This window comes from Lissotriton helveticus, chromosome 7 (genome assembly GCF_964261635.1).
Source record: "Lissotriton helveticus chromosome 7, aLisHel1.1, whole genome shotgun sequence".
NCBI lineage: Eukaryota > Metazoa > Chordata > Amphibia > Caudata > Salamandridae > Lissotriton > Lissotriton helveticus.
In genome coordinates this window covers 1,134,129,410-1,134,146,009 of record NC_136068.1, presented here as the reverse complement: position 1 = coordinate 1,134,146,009, position 16,600 = coordinate 1,134,129,410, and the positions used below count along the sequence as shown (strand labels likewise).

The window sequence follows — 16,600 nt, the reverse complement described above, 5'->3', positions numbered from 1 at the left end:
CAGTGGTTCTCAACTGCTGTATAATATAGTCTCTCATTACTTCCAGCATACAGTCCAGCAATTCATTTTGAATAGTTTTAGAAGTGCCTTTAAACACTTTGGCTGTTTTTAAATGTGCTTCCATAGCACTGTCAATTGCTGGAGACAAGATCAACAAGGCCCCTGAACACGCCAGGATTTAGAGACTCTTCAGTTTCATCATGGCCTCGTAATGCCAATTCAAAGGCACCACAAAATCGAATACAGTCAATCAATTTTGATAAAATATATCGGTTTTTCTCCACCTCCTGCATTATGTTTCGTTCAATTGCTGTACAATATCCGATCTTCCAAACAAAGAATTTATTATATTTATCAAATGGGATTTACAGGAATCATTTTTTTTTATCTTTTCAGCTAGATGCTTTAGGTCAGTAACTCCTGTTTTTGTCCAGGTAAGGGATTATCAGGCCACAGTTAAATAAATGAAAGTGTATATAAAAATAAATATTTCAAAATCAAAATTTTGGGAATTTTCATAGTTCCTAATGAAAAACGTAAAATGATTCCCTTGAACTTTTAACTTGCCACAAGCTCATACTCTCTGAACTGTTCTGCTAGGATAAACCAACAGGCCTCCACACCTAAAGACCACAAAGTTGGCACCCATATACAGTTGAATGTGGACCTTTGCCGTAAATAGAGAACCATGTCCTACCTTGTGACCTGAGATTAAGGTCCACGAAACTGAGTTTCGATCAAAGTCCTGTTGCAGCAGAGTCAGAACTACCTCGTGTCCTCTTTAGATATCTCTCAGTACTGATCTTGAATGTGATTATATCACAACCAGTTTTAACTCCAATTTTTCATGTGCTAAAAGAATTAAAATAAGAATTATTACCAGCAATTACATTGCATTCATGTAATGTCTCAAGCATATGTGCTTCCTGTACAATACTGTTTTACACAAAACTAATCAAAATAATAAATTCTGGTGTTTTTTAATGGAATGTGCATGAGTGCAAGTGAGCTCCTGGGTCTCTGCAAGCATGGTGATGTGTGCAATTTTTAGAGTTGCATGTTTCTGCAAAGAAGTGCATGCCCATGCTTAAACATGAATCTATGTGAACGAATGTGTGTGTATGTTTGAGTATGTGTGCATTGCAGTGAGCACCTGTGCCGCTGGCCCGGACTCTAGAATCCTGTTGAAGTAGTAAGCAGAGGTATGGGAACACCTCATGTGACTAGAGGAGGGATGGTGAGTTAAGGTTTTACACCGGCTACATTCAGGGGGCTAGAGAGTCAGGGAACAGATAAGCCAGTGATCATTTCCAGCAACTGGACCCCAAGGTTGAAAACTTTCAGCACCAAGGCCACTTCCCCCTCTAAGCAGCCTATAGTCCATCGCCTTTCTGGAAAACAACAGTTGGCATAGGTCGACCCCTTGATTCTACGTGGAGCTCTGTCTTCCAGCCGGGACTGGATTTAATTTTGTTTATGACTTGCACTAAGTGAAGAACGTGTTTTACACTGTGGGAAAACAGCCAGTTTGGCAAGAGATTGGTGATTATTGTTTTCCAGGCAGTGCCAAAATTTGATTGTGCCAAGAAAATAAGTGGGACAGACTGCATGCTTTCCACGACCACAATGCACTTACTGCCAGCGTGCTTGCTGCTTGAATGCAGCAACTCAGAAAGCATACAAGGTGGTTAGGGCCCAGGTGTGCTATAGCTTGAATGAATAATGCATTCTAGTGTGGTTATGCGGACACCAGCACTAGTCTGACCACTAATGAGTGGTACTTGACAGGACTACAAATGTGAAAAGTGAACGCTCTTCAAAATTAAAAAAAAGTGTATCTTTTTAACATTTGAAAGCTTTGACATTATCAAGTCAAATTATAGCACTGCACTAAGACTTCATTAAACATAATAGGAGGGAGGGCTGACACCTCCACCTGAATAGGGCTATGCCAATTCCAACACAAATAGCTGCATAACCGCCTATAGTGTGCCTGGAGCTAGAGAAGAAAGGGCAAGGGTCTTTTGAGGATCTAAGACAGCCGTCTTTTGTTGCCTTACCCACTTCAAAGACACATTTTGGTATTAGTACTGCACCTGTGACATCCCCAAATTAGTTCACTTTGGGATCTGGAGGAGACTCTGCAACTATGAGGTACTACGCTGCTAGGAAGGACTGCCCCTTTGTCACTTGCTTTACTGTACTGCTTATGCACTCTGCTCAACTGTGTTGGCCTGGTCCCTGCTACCTCTGCAATGAGTGACAACTGGGCCTCTATATCCTACAAGTTCCCAAGAACTTGTTGGCTTTCCTCCTGTTATGGAAGAATCAGGGCTATTTGTAAGTTATTGCGCCACCAGACACACTCACAAAGTCTAGCGCCTGCTGTGTTGGCACTCGGTCACCTTTTGCTACTAGTCGTACTCGAGATTGCTGTTTCTGAAGATACCGCAGCGGTGTAGACCTTTACCTTCAGTCAGCGCCGGGAGCACCGAGTGGCATGAGTGCATTCTGGTTGCCTAGTAACACAACGATCTGAGCTCGCTCTCTCCAGGCTCTTTGGGCCGAAGATTCACAGGACTGCCTCTACTGTGGCTGAACACCAGTCCTGCCTGCCTCTGTACCTCTTACTAACACGAGCTCCATGTTTGAGGCCCACCAACACAGCAGTATGGGGCCATTGACCTGCCTGTGCTCCAGCGGCCATGCTGGAGCCCAACTCCTCTTCCTACCATGTGGACCCTGTGTGCGAGACCGCCGACAACCAGAGCAGTGACTCCAAGCCCCAGGTACTGTCCCGAAGGCCTGTGTAGGCTGACTTCAACTCCCTCAAAGGTTCCTGAGCACTGTGATACCCCGGGCTAATGAGCATTAACGGTACTACTGGCATAACTCTTGATAGACTATTAGATTGTTATCTTTTAGGCCTGGTTTTATTTACATAAAAATTGCCTATTTTTCTACAACTAGTGCAGAGTTTTTTACGTTGTCTTTCACTGTCTTACTATACTATGCGTTGCACAAAAACTTTACACATTGCCTCTTTGATAAGCCTCCTCTGCGCCAAGCTACCAGGCGAGGAGCACGTGTAATCTTGCATGTGTTTCTGAATTAACCTGACTGGTGGTGGGTACTGCAGTTGTAACAGACACATTCAGCAGCGCCTGCTGCTGCACGTTGCCTGCTTTCATTCTGAGCTGCATTGTGCAAGTGGAGGGGGCAGTAGCTTATCAGATTTCACCTGGGCCCATAAAAAAGGCCGAAGTTAAAGGGCCATCAGGCCTCCTTCTGTTCAAGGGAGATATCTGGAGCCTCAAACCTAAAAGAAAATGCCCCGACCAATGGGAAACAGCTTCCCTCTTCCTCCTGGACCTCTCAGCTGCCTTCAACACCGTTTCCCACCACACCCTCTGCACAAGATTCCACGATGCCAGCATCCGGAACAAAGCCCTAGATGGATCTGCTCCTTCCTCACCGGCCGAACACAGAGAGTAAGACTTCCACCATTCAACTCAAATCCCACAGAGATCAGCTACAAAGGGTCTCAACGCTCCTCCCTGAGCCCCAAGCTCTTCAGGCCCCATTTGCAGCCATCGTCAAGAACCAAAGACTCAACATTGTCTCCTACGCCGATAACACCCAGCTGATTCTCTCCCTCACAGAAGAACCCACAGCTGCCAAGAGCACCTTCCACAACAGGATAAATGCAGTCGCCACCAGGATGACGGACAGCTGCCTCAAGCTTAAGTAACTCAAACAAGAACAAGTCCGCAACCTGGGATCCACCCCCAAGTGCTGCCACCCCCTCTGCCTTGGATGACTCTTGGTAGCCCAGGAAGAGGGGGCCTGCAGCACTTGGACCCCCCCACACACCCACTGACCACGTGCAAAACCTTGGCATCTTCCTGGACTTCTTTCTCTCAAAAAACCACCAAATCAACGTTGTTTCATCCTCCTGTTTCCACATGCTCCATCTATTTCATAAGATCGTCCAGTGTGTCCCGAGTGGATACAGGAAAACTGTCAACCATGAGCTTGTCAGCACTCTAGCCAGCACCACCCAGAAACTCCAAAAGAAACTGCCGAACATCAAGAACACCTCAAACTCATCCTGAACATCCAATGCCACAGCCACATCATCGGCCACCTGAGAGCGGAAATAGCCATTACAACGAATCCAATACAATGCATGCCATTACAACGCATGCCAATACAATGCAAGTACCATTACATCGCAATGCTATTACAATGCATAGCATTACAATGCATATACCTTTACCACAAATGCCTTTACATTGAATTTCGTTGTATACTCATGAATGATAAAAGCATATGTGTTTTACATGTAAGTATATGGTAAGTATAGGGTTTAGGGTGGGTTTGGGTTTTTGGGGTGTAGCGGTATAGGTTTGGGTTGCCAAGATTAATTTGAGGGTTCAGGATGGGTATATGTTTTGGGGTGCCAAGGTTAATTTTAGGATTCAGGGTGGGTTTGGGTTTTGGGGTGTAGGAGTATAAGTTTGGGGTGCCACGATAAATTTTCGGGTTCAGGATGGGTATATGTTTTGGAGTGCCAAGGCTAATTTTAGGATTCAGGGTGGGTTTGGGTTTTAGGGTGCCCAGGGTAATTTTAGGGCTCATGACAGATATGGGTTTTGTGGTGCCAAGGGTAATTTTAAGTTTTAGGGTTTGGGGTTGTAAGGGTAATTTCAGGGTTCAGGGTTGGTTTGGGGTGGTAAGGGTAATTTTAGAATTTTAAGGGGGTATGGTTATTGGCACTGGTACAAAGGGTAATTTTGGGGTTGCCTGGGGATTGACAAAGCCTGCTGTGCAGGTGAAACGCGTCTCTCGTGTCTCCGGGTTGAGGGTGACCTGATCCATTAAAGAAGCCATATTCTTACAGCCTCGTGTCCGTGCCTAATTCGTTGGTTGGTTCTGAGGAAGCAGGATTGGTTGTATATATATATATATATATATATATATATGCATATATATATATATATATATATATATGTATATATATTACCTACTGGCGGTCGCCAGTAGGTATATATAGTTAGGATTTTTTCTCTATGGGTTTTTTGAAAATTCTATGTCTAATAACTTTGGCGTTTGTGGACGGAATTGGCTGAAATTTTCAGGAAAATGGCACATTTTGTTTCTGGGCAGCCCCTGAAAATTTTGGGGGGGTTCGTCAAGGGGGGGCCGAGAAAAAAGGGGGGTCCCAAAACGCGTTTTTCCCATGTTAATTTCCATAGGGCGGTTGGCCTCACTTTTAGCCCGAACGGCTGAATGGATTTGCACGAAACTTGGCAAAATTGTAGGGACTGGTAGCCCGATGTGCCTTTTGTAGGTCTCAATATATGTGCTGCAGTGGATTTTGAGAAATTAACGTTTAAAAAAAGATATATATCTGTAACAGCGGACTGGGCAGCGGCCCAGGACGCGGACTTTTCGCGCAACGGAGCTTTGTGAAGCGAAGCTGATTGGTTCTCCGGCGTCTGTCAACATTCCAAATAGTCCGTAGCGGCCGCCATCTTGTCTCTCGGTAGGATCGAGAGACAAGAGGAGGCGAAAGCGAAGGGGCAAATGACCATAAGGGGGAATAGTAGATCCTCGCTGACCCCCTAGGTTTGATGTGGAGGTTTTAAAAGGGCCCCGCGGGGCAAAAAAAAAAATAATAATAATAATCGAACGGCTGAATGGATTTGCACGAAACTTGGTAAAATATTAGGGACTGGTAGCCCGATGTGCCTTTGCTAGGTCTCAATATATGTGCTCCAGTGGATTTTGAGAAATTAACGTTCAAAAAAAGATATATATCTGTAACAGCGCTCCGCTTCGCGTACTTTTCGCGTTACGGAGCTTTGCGAAGCTGATTGGTTCTCCGGTGTCTGTCAACATTCCAAACAGTCCGTAGCGGCCGCCATCTTGTCTCTCGGTAGGATTGAGAGACAAGAGGAGGCCAAAGCGAAGGGGGAAATGACCATAAGGGGGCATAGTAGATCCTTCCTGACCTCTTAGGTTTGATGTACCATTTTGCCAAGTTTGGTGTAATTCCGTTCAGCCATTCAGGCTGTAGACGTATGTAAATGTCCTATGGAAAATTGCATGGGGAAAACACATTTGAAAGTGTTGAAATTTAGAACCAATTAAAATGTTACTTTGGTTTTGTATTTGTGTGTGATGAAAGTTAATTGGTTATGTATATATGTCAAATGAGAGGAAACCACAGCCATTTTGTGATACTACTGTCTGAGGTACATTTGTGAGGAATTTTTGGTGGTGAATTTCTGGTGTTTGATTTACACAGTACTAACACTTTTCCTACTTTTGAAAAGGTGAGTTGTTAATTTGTAAGGGGAACTATGTTGTACACTTGAAGATAATTTGAAAAATGTTTTCTGTTATTTATTTGCAGTCCTTCTGTTATACTAAATACTTGATAAAGTTAGTTTTATATTATGTATTACAAAAAACGATAAATGAAAGTGAATATTTTTTTCTGCAATTTACAGCAAGCAATTTCAAAATAAAATGGCTCACAATGAAGAGACCGTGGCAATTTCTTTTGAATTGTCCACTACATTGATTGAAATTGAGAGCACCAATAATGAAACATTGTCACAAGGAGGACATGACTTGTATGATTCCATTAGATTGATTGAAATGGACAGCACCAAGAATGAAATATTGTCACAAGGAGATGACTTGAATGATTCCACTACGTTGATTGAAATTGAGAGCAGCAATAATGAAATATTGTCACAAGGAGGAGATGACTTGTATGATTCCATTAGATTGATTGAAATGGACAGCACCAATAATGAAATATTGTCACAAGGAGGAGATGACTTGAATGATTCCACTACATTGATTGAAATTGAGAGCACCAATAATGAAATATTGTCACGAGGAGATGACTTGAATGATTCCACTACATTGATTGAAATTGACAGCACCAATAATGAAATATTGTCAGAAGGAGGAGATGACTTGAATGATTTTTTTGATCAATCTCTTGATGGCGAATTTATCGAGTGTTTGGAGACGATAGAGTTACAAGAATCATTATTGCAGACTTTTCATGAGGACATTGCTGATGAGGACATGTTACTAGTTCTTTCAAATTTAGAAAATTCTGAAGAATAAATTTATATTTAGAAATCAAAAATTGTTTGAGACATTATTCATTTTTATTTTTAATTTATGAGGTTGTAGCGAAGTGATTGTAGTATAAAATGAGACTTATAGTATAGAGTGCAACATTTTTATGTTACATGGTAAGTTTACTCATATTTACTTCCCTTTTGCCACTATATTATCTCCAATGTGTATTTGACATCTCTTCTTCATCTCCGGCCTCCTTTCTCTCACTGTGTGTCTCCGATGCATCTTATCGGTGCTATTTTGTGTAATTACAGAAGAGAGTAAAATAAAATAGTTCGGAACGTGAAAAGGGGCAAAGTAGAGTACTCCTCACCCCCTAGGCCTTTTTAGGCGGTCCCAAAAGGATCAGTTTCTGCTTTCCTGAGAGATTATGGTATGAGTTCCATATACCACAATAACTTGCATTACAACATGCAAGATATCTATCTCCTATTACCAACTTTTGGAGATATTCGCGCTAAGCGCGAATATCTCCAAAAAGTAACACCTGCCCTGAGCAGTTCTTAGCCATGTTATCCAATGGGAGGTGGATAACATGGCTAAGAGCATTAGCTCGGTAATGTATGAATATCGCTGAGTTTTTAGCGATATTCATGCATTGCGGCCGTTTATTATCGCATTTGTGATAAACCTTGATAATAGCAAGGTTTATCTTTGATAATTTCTGACGATGCTTAGCGGTAAAAAATTCGTTGGTAAGCATCGTTAGCGATAAATATCGCTTAACTTTGGTAATATGCCCCAACGTCTGTTAACGTTCGATTCGAAGGAAATGAGGAAGTGTTGAAAAACATTGTCTGCGCCATCTTGCCTTTTTTGAAATGCCACACTTTTGTCGTGCACGGCAGCCATTTTAGATGTCTTGACCAGACCCACTCTCTGCACGCTGTCGATTCGTAGCATGGCTCCTCACCCTCGCAAGCATCTTCCCCAGGCACTGGTCACCCCCGCTCTCTGTCTTATGCATGGGCAATAAACCTCCCCCCATCTGCGCTGCTCTTCCCTGAGAATCACACTCTGTGCCCGCCCGACACCTCCCTTTCGCCCTATTCACTACCGCACCCTCTGACACTCCTCTTCCTCTGTGTCCGATTGTCCAGGCTATCAGCTAGCCCTGCAGATGTAGTTTATGGCCTCAGCTGTAAAGAATCACCCCTCTTCAAAGGAGTTATAGTAGATCAAGGCCCACACCCGATGAGATCCGTCACACCACACGTGTTCCTACTATCTGAAAACTATCCTGTATTGTGATTGGGGAGGGGATCGAGCCTGAAGCGGAAGATTCCAGGAATGACTCTTTGTACATCAAAGTTTTTACAATTATGTCTCACATTAAAAATATATAGCACTCCAACAAAGTAGTAGGAATATAAAACTTTAATAACATATAAATATATACAACAAAACAAAAACAGTAAAAACATTTAAACAACGAAGAGACCGTGGCAATTTCTTTTGAATTATCCAATAGATTTATTGAAATTGACAGCACCAATAATGAAATATTCTTGTCAGTAGCGGTCTGTTGTGCGAATAGTTCCAAGGCAGCAGAACGCGCTGAAATCTAGATGGCACTAAAGTGATGTCTAGCAAGTTGCCGCCCAGCACATAACGGCGTGGGGCGCCGCGGGGGTGAGTGAGTCCAGTAGGCACCACAGCTATTCTTACCGGCATTGCAGAATTACTGCTGGGGACAATGCCTGTGCTGTAGCAGGGTCACAGCAGAAACAAAAAGGATTCTGTTGAAGATGTTGTTGGTTTTCAATTTGAAAACAGTTCTGGTGTCAACTGCTATGCTAATGTAGTGGTTAATGTTTTGTTTTCTCTAGAAAATGTAAAAGAGGGGGAGGCAGTCCAAAGTTCCGTTAAAAGGGCAAAGGAAAGGATCGGTGGTTTGAACTATCAGTCAAAAAGGGGAGGGGGTGCAACAATTTTTCCTACCGGGTCACACTGTGCTTTTACCGGAAGTGAGGTCTGCAGGATTCTAGTAATTCAAAGTGAGGCTGGCGCCGACGTCCCGCGAATACAGTTTCGTCACTCCACGGGTGATCATGGCAGTCATTCCCCATCGGGGGTCGGAGACTCCCGCGGCTCCTCTAGAATCTTCAAGGTCGTGGAGGACTACGGTGGTGGAGTCAACCAGTGACCGGGCCATTTCTTTATGCTGGGCCCGCTCTTGCCAGGTCGACCGCCATTTTGAGAGTTCGGTAGCTACTGGCGATCGCGGGGTCAAATGAGCGGACGGGCTCCACCCTGCCGGGCGAGACGTTGCAGCATGGCCACAGTGGAAGAACTCTTTTCCGGGCGCCTGGAGCGCTGAGGGTGCAGCTGGGAAGCCTCCACTGGGGAGGCGGGAGAGGCCTGTTCGCACCGTCTCTCCCTCTCAGTGCACCCCACGGCGTCTCGCTTGATATTTGTTATGGCCGGACCAGGCGATGAGGACGAGGGGGGGGGGGTCGGAGGCATGTGCAAGACATCCCCCCCCAGGGTTGTTGCAGCAATTATACAAGAAAGAAGAAGTGTCCCGTCCGTCTTCGGGCCGGGCTTCCGGTAGATGTCGGCCGGACGCCCCTGGCTCTGGCCCCATGAACGGGTTTCTTGGTTTATCGGCTGCAGCCGGATCCCGTCGGCCTCGGCCCCCCGACCGTTGGTGGCCGGACCGGAAGAGCATGTGGCGGGACTACCTGCAACTCTCAAGGGCCACCGCGGCCGGACTGGGAGAGAGAGGGGAGGGTCGAGGAGACATTCCCCCCCCCTGCAACTGTTCAGCGTTGTAAAGGCAATCCCCTGGCCGGGTCCCGCTGGTCTCGGCCTCTCCTCCGGCTACACCCTACGTTAGGATCTCCTGGCCGAGGCGTGGCAGCAGGACCTGCCTTATATGGGCTGCTCCCGGCTGGGCGTAGCCGGAACCCTGCTCCACCTTGGAAGTTTCCAGAGTGGGGGCGGATGTTCTACTGACTTGCATTTTCCCTAGTCTATCGATTTTTTTGGCGTGGCAGGCGGTGGGACAGCGAGGGGTGATTTGGTTTCTCTTACTGTTTTTCTGGTCTCTCACCAATGGCATATTTTAACGTTTTCTTGTTTCTAGGACATTAACAGGTTTTATCATTACGTTATGTTATCGTTTCTTTGTTCGTTGTTTAATAAAAGTTCATGTTCATCAGTGGCCTACTGATTTTCGTTTTCCTATTCTTTTCTTTCCAGGTTGTTTCATGCTAAAGTTTCTGTTAACAGGATACAGTGATCACTTCGTTATTATTGCATATGTCCTTTTCACTAGGGGTGCTCTCTGGTCGGGCCAGATGACGTATGTCTAGTAAATGGTCCGGGTGAAACAGGTGCATCAATCAGTGGGGAGTAGATAGGCATGACAGATTACAACGGGGGAGAAAGGTCCGCATTACGTACCCTTTCACTACTTGCAAAGATTTTCCTACGTTTATTTGCAAACAGGGAATACCTCCAAAAAGAACTAATTCCCAAACAGTCAATGTTCGGACAATCAATCAATCAATGAGGAATGAAATAGGTACGACGTGTTAAAGGCTTGCGTTACCTACCCTTCACTATCTGCAAAGGGAGAGAGAATATTCCTATTCTTCCTCGTTTGCAGGCAGAGAAGATCCTTAAGAGAACCAACTTCGAACAATTCAATGCTCGATTCAAACAATCAACAAGGGGTACTGTGAACACAAATGAACGCCGCTTATGTACATACGCATTGCTATTTTCAACAGGTTGTTCCTAATGTTTCTATTTTAGCGAGGTCAAAAAGAGATCCCATTAGTGGCCTACTGATTTTGCTCGATTCCTTTTGTTTTTTTACACGGTTTTTCGCTATCTGCAAAGACTAAACAGAGTATTGCGACTCTGTGCTTGTTTGTAAATAGAGAATGAACCAAAGAGAACAATCAATCAAATGGAGAGAGAAGCAGGCACGACGGATTACAAAGGGGGCAAAGGGCTGCGTTAACTACCCTTCACTATCTGCAAAGAGAGAGTACTCCTAATAGAAATGAGGGGTGGGGGGCAGCATTCAAAGCAGATCAGTGTGCATAAACACGAAAATGTTTTTACTTACCACGTACTTGACATTCGACAGCTTATGATATTTGCTATTAAAAAACCATTGAAATGCACTGAAAAAACCATAGGTTATAGACCATATATAGTTAGGAATTAGCATTTACAAAACCTTGAAAATTCACTGAAAAAACCATAGGTTATAGACCATATATAGTTAGGAATTAGCATTTAAAAAACCTTATTTTACTCACACAAAACCATTGAAATTCCATATATAGTTAGTTGCACTAACTATATATCGCGCACCCGCAATCCACTGCTGATCATGTCACATATTACATCATTCTTGACATGGTCAGTGACATCACTGATGACATCACTGATGACATCTCAAATGACATCACTGATGACATCACTGATGACATCTCATTTGACATCATTCTTGTGCTAATACGATAAACCTCTTCAGACTCTAATATAACCTTAGATACACTCAGTGTATACAGACACTCACACACTGCCACTCATCCATGGAGTTACTCACACACCCAGTCAGTCATGCAAAGAAACAATCTCACCTCCATTTCTTCAACTATACAGTTAAACACACCTTACTTATTGAAACATATACTAACACATATTTACTCTCTTATACAATCCCTGATACAAGTTCACAATGATCGATACAACCACTCACTCATTCAGTGGCTCTCATGCACAGTTATTTATATATGCCAACTCTCACATGTACTGTGTTTAACATATGTACTTACTATGACATGTAGCATTGAGATATCCATTCACTCATCAATACACTCATGCACACAGTCAACTGCCCATGTAGCTGTTTCCACATGCAGTCTTGAACTCATACACCTAGTGAATAAACTGCTCACACATCTATGCATAGAGTCACACACCTTCCAGCCACCCCCACACAAACTCAATCTGCCATAGAAATACTTGGGCAACCAATTAATAACACATATAGCCTCTCGTATAGCTAATGATCAACACATGCAGCAGTTTACAGAACAACAGACATAAAGATGCACAAATTAAGACAGTTTAGTCACTAACCCATGCACTCAGTGAGACACATTTAATCACTCACTCATACATTCAGTCATGCACCTACTAAATCCTTCGTCCAGACACTTATACATCTACTCATTCTTCAATATGTAAAACATATTTAAACTTTACAGAAACACACAGTCACTGGATGACGTCATCAGTGATCTCATCAGTGATGTCATTTGAGATGTCATCAGTGATGTCATCAGTGATGTCACTGACCATGTCATGAATGATGTAATATGTGACATGATCAGCAGTGGATTGCGGGTGCGCGATATATAGTTAGTGCAACTAACTATATATGGAATTTCAATGGTTTTGTGTGAGTAAAATAAGGTTTTTTAAATGCTAATTCCTAACTATATATGGTCTATAACCTATGGTTTTTTCAGTGAATTTTCAAGGTTTTGTAAATGCTAATTCCTAACTATATATGGTCTATAACCTATGGTTTTTTCAGTGAATATATATATATATATATATATATATATATATATATATATATATATATTGCAGAACACACAATTCCGGTATTCGGCCAGTACCTGCTCGCGAGTGGGTCGTCGTTGGGGTCCCGGCGGCCCAATTATATCTGAAAGAGTTCTCCCATGCAAAGGAAACGTACGACGACACTCAAGGAGTTGCTGTGCTTCAAAAAGTATTTTATTTGGCAGCAAAACAAACAACGCGTTTCACCTAACGGCTTGCTCACGTTTGTTGTGGATTCAGAATCGTAGTTCTTTTACATCCCAAAAAATATAGACATAAACAAAGGACTACCTCAAACACACCCCCAAGTGTAAATACATGGCAGACATTTTAGAATGGTTAAATGATTAGATCTAAACCAGCATGATGTCATATGGTGCATTGGTGCAAGTTGAAACATACAATTCGTTATTACTCATAATCATAATAAACCAAATTCTGAGGTGAAATCAAGAAATTAATACACAGTGTAAATTAAAATTAAAAGTGATGGTACGATTGCTGAATGTAGCTCACTAAAGTGCCCAAGTGGGCATACTCTCTAGATGCAGTTGTATCGAATTGTATGTTTCAACTTGCACCAATGCACCATATGACATCATGCTGGTTTAGATCTAATCATTTAACCATTCTAAAATGTCTGCCATGTATTTACACTTGGGGGGGTGTTTGAGGTAGTCCTTTGTTTATGTCTATATTTTTTGGGATGTAAAAGAACTATGATTCTGAATCCACAACAAACGTGAGCAAGCCGTTAGGTGAAACGCGTTGTTTGTTTTGCTGCCAAATAAAATACTTTTTGAAGCACAGCAACTCCTTGAGTCTCGTCGTACGTTTCCTTTGCATGGGAGAACTCTTTCAGATATATATATATATATATATATATATATATATATATATATATATATATATATATATATATATATATATATATATATACAAACAGACACACACAATTACTTACCTTAACCACTTGTACCAAGTATATGCCTTTACCACGCATGCCTTTGCCTTGTAATGGCATGCATGGTAAAGGCATATGCATTGTAAAAGTGTGCGTTGTAATGGTAACACGCTGTAACAGCGATTGTGTTGTTACAACCGCGTTGTAATGGCATGCTTTGTGCTGGCATGCGATATACCGTCATATATTCACTTGCTATCTATCAACAAAAGAATTACCTTAGCTCAAGCACCTCACGCACGCCTACAAATCCCTTCACATCGCCAGACCTATATAGCTCAACCACCACTTCTCCTTCTACACTCTTCCCTGACATCTCCACTCCGCCTAACTGGCCCAGGCCACCATCACACATATCTGTAGGCCAGTGCTGGAGAAAGATCCTTGTCTTAACTTCTGGAACTCCCTGCCTCTGCACCTCAAGCAATCACCATCACATCCGCAATTAAGGAAGGACTTCAAGACCTGGCTCTTCAAATCAATCGGAGATCCCCTCCCCTCAACCCCCCACACACAGCGCCTTGAGACCCTTACGGGTGAGTAGTCTTGCTTTAAATACTAATTGATTGGAAGCAATGGAGCAGAAAGAAAGGCTTAAAGCTTATCACATCATAAGACGCTTGCTTTTGAATTTGTATTTGTGCAAATAAAAATTTAAATACCACTATTTTGTTTCTATTTCTTTTTATAGTGCTACTCATCCACATGTAGGTTGTCAAAGCGCTTTAGATCACATGTACACCTATGTTGACAATAAATGAAGAGTGTAAATCAATATACAGGTTGTGTTACAAAAGTAAGTGAGGGTTACAAGGTTGAATAGTTGCATACTATTCATAGCTCACTGTGCTATATTGGAAGGATTAAAATGTATAAACTGTACATAACAAAATGAGCTCTGTATTAAAAGCAGTAACCCACTTATCAAGTTTCATAAAACAAAAATCTGTCATCTGCATGTTACATTGCATTTTACATGATGTGCTTTGCATTTGACACATTAACCCTTGCAAGTTTATTTCAATGCACTCATGAGTCATGATACTAGACTGTGCAATAGGTTAAAATAATTACAAAGCAGCATATTTAAATAATGCAAATATTGCAAAAATAATGTAATACTACAATAAGTAATACTTCACACTTACCCCAGTTATCAGGCAGCTTCTGTCTTGGTCAGTCAGCCGGTTGATGGTGTCAATGCTAGTTGTTGGCTGGCTGTGCTTCTCCTGTTGTTGTCCAGCAGCTACTGGTTCAGAGAGAGCTGAAACAGTAGAGCTTTCACTTTCAGGCTGAAAGTGAAAGCTCTACTCTGTGCAGCATGTGACTCCACGCCACAGGGTCATGAGTTAAGTTTCATGACTCTGTGACATAATGAAAATGCTTACATCGTTTGTTTTTTATTAAAATAAAGTTAAACATTAATATATACAATAATCATTCAGTGTAATGATTATTTAATTTAAAAAATAACCTTTTCCCTACTGAGTCGTCTTTGAGAGATGGGTGGGGTCAGTTATGCATGACCCCACCCCATCCAGTGACGACTGATCAAAGAATGGGGTGAGGGTGTACTCATCATGCCCCAGCCTTCCTTTAGAGAATTGAATGCAGCCTCGGACTTACACTGTACCCAAAAGGGTCTATTGTTTTATTGCCGGGCTGGCACCTATGCGCTCGGTGTTTGCATTTGTTAACCTTAAAGCGCATGTGTCACAAATAACCCCACACGGTGCATACATTTCCTGCCTGGCCTGCCTGATGCTGCAGTGACGCTTGCTCCAGTGAGTAGTAAACTGCCCAGGCAGGCAGGCAGGCAGGCAGCAGGACTCAGCGGCAGACGGGGCTCTGCTCGGCAGTGCGGCTTGGGATTTAAAATGTAACATTGCTGTTACTTAGCATTTTAAATCCCTCGCCCAATGTGGATGTTGGCCGCGTCCATAGGGAGGGCGGAGCCCCGCCACCCTTGAAAGAAAACCGTCGCTGCTTAGAACATGGTAACATTGACTTGTTCCAAATTGACATATTTACTTTACATCTAAGCCACTAGTAAAATGGAACTGCATGTACCCAGGGATTGTAAGTTAAATGTTTCTAGTGGATTTGCAGCACCTCGCATGCGCGGCCGCCCACGCATGCGCATTTGGATGGGAGAGGGAGCCCCGGGACGCCGTGGACCAGGTAAGTGCCTTTAATTTACTTTTAATGTTGTTCTTACCTGAAATTAGGTATGTAGAAGAGGGCGGGAGGGAGGCGGGTGGCGGGCAACTTCGCTCCGTCCACAGAGCGTGCGTAGTGTTGCCTACTACGCCTACTTTGCAAAATGCAAAGTAGGCAACACTACGTACACTCCGTGGGCGGAGCGTAGTCTTGCGCCCAGGGTTAATTTTGACTTGGCAATACAAATCTTTTGCCAGGACTAAGCCTGCCTTTTTAATGCATATAAGTCACCCCTGGGGGAGACCCTAAACAGCCCACCGGGCAGGGTGCAATGTATTTTAAAAGTAGGACATGTAATTTTAGGTTTTATATGTTCTGGTAGGGAAAAACTCTCACATTCGTTTTTCACTGCTGCAGGGCCATCAGATTGACTCCAAAGGCTAGTAGCGTGTAACCCGCACCTGAATTCTGCAACTACCCTTCCAAGTAGTGCCAGGCTAATTTGGGGTTTGGTTTGTGATTACACCCTGACAGTGGTTGTGTTTGCTGCTTTAGTAGGGCTTCAACCCCCTCAACCATGAATTCAATGTCTTACAATATGCAATCCTAGGAAAATTGCAAAAATTGCAGTGGCATGCAATTTTGAAGAGTTATGATTATGGAGATAAAAGGAAGGTGTTTGTGGACTGCAGGTTAGAAACTGGTTTTTTT

At 43.0% G+C, this 16,600-nt stretch overlaps 1 long non-coding RNA gene across 1 annotated transcript in view; it reads right to left on the bottom strand.

Annotated features, from left to right (window-relative positions):
- LOC144767275 (uncharacterized) overlaps positions 1-14,967 on the bottom strand; it is a 108,060-nt gene extending 93,093 nt beyond the window's left edge. Inside the window, exons 1-2 of the long non-coding RNA XR_013598130.1 lie at positions 14,878-14,967; positions 698-852 (exon numbers count right to left, since the gene is read on the bottom strand). This is a non-coding gene — a long non-coding RNA (uncharacterized LOC144767275). The remainder of the gene's footprint in view (positions 1-697; positions 853-14,877) is intronic.
- Positions 14,968-16,600: the final 1,633 nt, after the last annotated feature.